Genomic DNA, 6,000 nt, shown 5'->3' on the forward strand with positions numbered 1-6,000 from the left:
CTCCTCGCTTTCACTTCGTCACGCAGATGTTCATAGAAAACCACCTGGATAATTTGAAAATCATTGTGAGGCGAACAATGTCCAGTCTAGCCACCCGACTGAGAAACAGGAGCAATTCGCTCATACAAAGCATCCTAAGCAGTGAGGCAAGAAGATCTAAATTGTGGGACAGATAGGATAATGAGGCATCTGTTTCTTAAATGACTTATTCTCTACTTTTGCAATTATGAAGTGTCATCTCCAGAGTCTGTCATTATTATTATTATTATATTATTATTATTATTATTGTTATTATATATATTTCTACATTTCTTGTTATTATTGGTATTTTCCTTTTATTACTACAGTGAATATCACTGCAGTCTTGCAATTTGCAATTCTTGTATTAGCCTTCTGGACCTGACTTATGTAACCACTTAAGGTCCCTAGCTGGAAATTAATCATCTGCAATCTGTACATTTAATGATAATTTTTAATAATTTTCTTCTATTATTCTCTATATAATTACTCTCATTACCCTTATTATGAATTCTATTTTCTTCTACTTCAGCAACTGTGTGGATACTGCCGATTAGTATTTTTATTATGTTATCTAATGTATGTATATTGTGTGTATTGTATTTGTATATTCCATGTACAGTACAGTATATGGTCCTGAGATGCAATAAAGAATGTTATTATTATTATTATTATTATTATTATTATTATTATTATTATTATTATTATAAAAGCTCAATTCTACCAGTTCATATTCAAAATCAATCACACGAGAGAGAGAGAGAGAGAGAGAGAGAGAGAGAGAGAGAGAGAGAGAGAGAGAGAGAGAGAGAGAGAGAGAGAGAGAGAGAGAGAGAGAGAGAGAGAGACTTATGATAAAAACTCCAAAGTACTAGATTGTTTATTTCAGAGTGTACAACAAACCACGATGGAAATCAAGAAGAACAGATGCAGCTGGTCTCTCTGCAGGCCTTTACGACAGCTTGACTTGGAACATGGTCTAGGAAAAATCTAACTGTGATATCACTGAAGTAAATTATATCATAGCAAGTAGCTAAAAATACCTCATGCCCTCTGGCTGGTTGCATATACAAAAAATAAAAAACAATTTCTCATGATGAAAAAGTGAAGATTACAAACAATATATAACCTAACATGTTATATCAAAAACAATGAAAATGTCAAATTTATGAGTGAGACCCAGGAGTGTGGTCTCATATGGATCACTGAGGCTTCCAGGAGGGGAAACTACAGTAAAACTAGAGATACTGATGCCTTCCAGCAATCTCCACTGTCCTCACTAAACTGTCAACCTCTGTTTTTACTAGCAGTACCGTATTGTGTGGAACAAGATGAGACATCAATCCTGAAAATAGGGGCTACCTTCAAGAAGTGAAGTTATCAATCCTTCGTAACATCTTGCCTGAGCTTCCTGAACAGCCACAGTGATTATTTTAATGAATGTACTTGGGGTAGTCTCTCCTCGAAGAGAGGCTGACATACCAGTCCACCCTAATGAGTACTCTTGGGATTATGAATATAAAATAATTGGACCTGGTGGTACCAATCACTGAACCATGAACCAAGGTTGGTCTGTAACCACTCAAAATTGTTATCCATATCCCAGTACACTTTCATATGAACAGCCAAAATAGAGCTAACAGAGGATAACTCACGTGCACATTGTCATGATACCCATTTGCATCATAATAAGACAACCAATCATAAATGAACTGCAGTGAGCAAGAAGGTGCTTCCATCTCCTCTCTGCCTATCTTGGCAAAAATACAAATAAGAAAACTCCAAGGCAGTCTTCACATCTCAGAAAAAACTGAGAGATATTAGCTCATCAGCAGCCAGACACCCACTTAAATCCTTTGTATCTTTTGTTGTTCACCTTGCTTCTTCAATAAAAAAAAAAAAAGATGAAAGAAGTTTCAACTTGATGGTCAGAGTGCAGCAAGACATCTAAACTTGACCATAGCTGAAGGAATACATGACAGCTTACTGCTGGAGAATGGAAGAGTCCCCCCGCCCCCTCAATTCACATGCCAACCACTGATTGACCAACTTTGAATATATTTTACTATAATACCAGTTTGCGATATTGGAAATTTTGTTCCTAAGTCTCCTTCATATGCTTAATACAGAAAACAACTGAAATCTATTAAAAATTGGCTACAGTATTACTAAGTTATCTATCGATGAATACAGTTATCCACTCTATCTTTTTATAAATTCTTTTGATAGCTTGATGTACATAAGAATGGGGTTCCCAATCAGATCTGTTTGTCCTAGTGCATATTTTCAGCTCTTTTGTTAATTTTATCTGGAAATTTGGGTATGTGGACCAATGCTGAAACCTAATGAGTTCTTCTGTTTTAAGTTTCACCAAGTAAGTGGGAATTGGGAATTTTAGTGTTGCTTGAAAAAACCAGTTCAGCACTAGTCATGGCCCCTTTGTGCTGACAAGAAACTCATTTCTTAGATGATTTTGGCTGTACTAAAAAATTTTATTTGAACATCATCTTGTGTGTGTTCAAAATTTCTGACATTCATATCTTACAATTATAGGGGAATCACAATGGGAAACTAAGTTTTTGGGTGTGAGAAAATACAAAACCACTAAAATTAAAATACAGATATGTATTCTGACATCCCCACAATACTTCTGCAAGTCATGATTCTGGTTGAGGTAAGGTTTAACTGAAATTTTTCAAAATGACAAAAAGCACTAGGTAAGTACGGACCTGGTACCCTAGGTTATGTTAAGTATATGGGGAGGGGGATCCCAGGGAGGGTAAAGCCCTAGGCCAAGTAGGGACTCTGTGCCTTAGGTTAAGTTAGGTTAGAATTCACACCTATATTTCACTCATTTTGTGTTTTTACCCACTCAAAACCTCTAGCTTCCCACTGTGGTCCCCCATAATTGTAAGCTATAAGAGAGGTCCAGTACCTCTAAAACTACTAATCCCCAACTGACATGAATGCCAGTGGGGTTTGAAACAGTAAAGCAGGAAAATCACAACCCCATAAAACAATTATGGTTTAAAATAAAAATTTGCCCCAACTTGTTACCAGATTTTGCCAATTATTCCCAGCTTGCAGTGAGGAATACTTAAAGGGAATGGTTTGTAATTTCTGCAAGAACAAATTATGTTATGATTATCACATATTATGAATAACAATGTACAGGCCAATAGTACAGTAATGTCTCAACTTCATTAGCACAACTCTTCCTTCTCCCTTGTAGGCTATTCACTACGAATTTGATAAAAACTAAAATATGCTCTTAACCTAACTAAATGCACATGGCACAATAAAAGGGCAGAAGAGTTGCACACATTATATCCATAGGTCACAGCCAGCTTAAACCAGACCTAAGACAAAGCCTACTGCAACAGGGATGCACCTCACCACTAATTCTTCAGGAAAGCTCTGTTGAATGACGCCTTTAGTAACATGCCGGTGATGAATGCAAAAACATAAAACAAAAGAGCAAACTTTTCATAATGTTTCAATTGTACTGCATTATATACACCCTTTTCTATAAGTTCTGTCAAAAAATTTTATTAACAGGCCCCTAAATGATATATCTGTGCAGAGGTCTTTTGTAGAATTAGGCTACTCTTAACCTAACCTATTATAGGGCCAAGTGCCCTGATCTGGACAAGGAAGGTCCAACCCTCTCCCAAGCTGACATTGCACAGAGCAGAGTATGTACACTTCTAGGTCTATTCTGCAGTACCACCCAGGGCATTAGGCAAACCTTTGTGCTGTCCAAACAGGGATGACCAAACAGGGGGGTGAGTGTAGAACGACAGGGCAGGTTCCGCAGATGTAAACAAACTCAACCTTTCCAAGAATGCCAGGTCCTGACCTGAAAGATCTCCCCCTTCCTAACTTCACTTAGGGCTCAATGCCTTGACCTGGCCGCAGGGCAAATTGGAGACAATGGACTTGAATTCACCTTAGAGATAGTCCCATCATTCTGCAAACTACCCGGTCACCCCTGGGTCCTTGTATTAACAGTACTACGCCTAGGCCTATAAGAATCTAGCCTTTGAACTAGCTAATGGCAACTCGCATTAGGCAACACCAACTTAAGCTCACAACCTCTTGAAATTATAAGTATATGGTTTTCCTGCCCACAGCCATTATGGCAATACAATAGCCATGCCGCAGGGAGGTAAATCTAAGCAAAAGCTCTGCAAAGACTATTATTACCTTGGAGATTGATTTTCCTGTATTTTTAGTGTCCTGTTGAAGGAGGTGGTATGTTTATTGCCAGTCAATTATTATCAACCTCATATCTACCCAACATTGTTGGGAACCCTTTGGGTAAGCAGTGTTTTGGGTAGGGGAAAATGTTGGGAGAAAGACTGGATGGTAATTCTAAGTATTAGCTCCGCACCTGTTTTTACCTTGGAAACTGGTTTTTCTACACTTTTAGGGCTTCTGATACTGGCGGTGCATTTTGTTTGTTGGGCCAAATGGAATGTCCCTTCGCCGTGTTTAGTACTGGCCTGGGGTGCAGTATGTTATTTTATACGCTTTACAAGTCATTGCACTTGCCGGATGGGCTATGAACCGTTCGAAACAGACATGCCGAAGCTCTGTCTGTCGTGAAGATCGAATTACTGGAAACCCCTTGTTGGAGGGATTTAACGGGTTAATTACAGGTTAATTACATTCGTGTGACAAAAATTGAAGGTAAATCCATACTTAGCAACCAAAAAACTGTAGAAAAAGCCAAGTTAGAAGGAAATCGCCGCCGCAGAGCTGGTACTTAGATCTACGACCAGACTGCCACGTTGTTGTTATCGAACGGTTCCGTGCATGTCATGCAAGTCATTAGGGAGCCAGATGTTCAAGAAAATTGGCTAAGACTTTAAACCTATTATAAAAGGGAACTATACTAACCTAACGTACCTTGTCTAACCTAATCTGGCAGGGCTTAGATTTACTTTGCTTGTTGTTGGCAGAAGGAAACTCCACTTTTTACCACAAGGGTAGTACTGCATAGTAGTGAGGTACAGCCATGGCGCTATAACTCATTGACTTTTTCTACAGTTTTTGTTGCTAATTATGAATTTACCAGACATTATTGGCGCTGAGCCTAATTAACCTGTAATTAACCCTTGAAGTCCACCCAACAAAGGGTTAATTACAGGTTAAATCATTCAAGACAGACAAAAATTACATCTGTTTCAACCCATATCCTGTCCGCAAAACTGCAATAACTTGTTAACGTAGGGAAATGCCAACCCCGCTACTACCAGATCCAGTACTAAACGGACTGCCAAGGACATTCCATTTGGCCGACAACAAACAGATGCACCTCCAGTATCAGAACCCCTAAAAGTGTAGAAAAAACCAGTATGAAAAGGTAAAAATAGGCTAAGCTAATTATATAGAATTACCACCAAAAGTTCCCTACAACACTGTTACTTAGCATGCCGAAGACCTAGCATTTTCCCAGGAAAAAGCATAGCCTACAAATTCTGAGGTTAATTAATAGTCTGGCTAATTATAGTTGACCGACAAAAAATAATGATAAATTCTGGATAAGCAACCAAAATACTACGGGAAAAATACATTTCCAAAGATAATAACGGATGCAGAGCTATTGCTTAGTTCTACGCCGAAGGCCTATTAACAAGAATATGTAGGCTTGCCAACGTTCAGCACTGCGTCAACCGACTTATACCTTACCTTAGGGTCTAGGTTACCATTTTGAGGCCAAATACCAAGCGGTTACATCAAAAGACATAATGGATATATAACGATACTTTAAAAAAAAAACTTTTGTGGCACGACCGTCTGTTAAACTATATTATAGAATAACAACCTCTGCTTACCGGCCCTACACTAACTTCGGGATAGGTCTACTCAGGAAGGTCTTGCACCTGCTTACCTAATAACGCAATAACTGAGCTCAGACCGTCAGACTCAGACGTTATTTGCAGGCGGAGAGCGTGCCTGAGGCCTACAATAAGCGCG

General features: G+C 38.6%; 1 protein-coding gene across 2 annotated transcripts in view; it reads right to left on the reverse strand.

The window, feature by feature from the left end:
• Sfxn1-3 (Sideroflexin-1-3) overlaps positions 1–6,000 on the reverse strand; it is a 100,775-nt gene that overhangs the window by 94,406 nt on the left and 369 nt on the right. The window contains exon 1 of one of the 2 annotated variants that reach the window (XM_067095997.1): positions 5,915–6,000. This exon is cut by the window's right edge and continues 369 nt beyond it. The gene's annotated coding sequence lies outside the window, so the exon portion shown is untranslated. Of the gene's footprint in view, positions 1–5,862; positions 5,885–5,914 lie in introns of those variants that run through there. The other variant, XM_067095998.1, reaches the window with a different exon arrangement.

This window comes from Macrobrachium rosenbergii, chromosome 52 (genome assembly GCF_040412425.1).
Source record: "Macrobrachium rosenbergii isolate ZJJX-2024 chromosome 52, ASM4041242v1, whole genome shotgun sequence".
In the NCBI taxonomy this organism is placed as follows: domain Eukaryota; kingdom Metazoa; phylum Arthropoda; class Malacostraca; order Decapoda; family Palaemonidae; genus Macrobrachium; species Macrobrachium rosenbergii.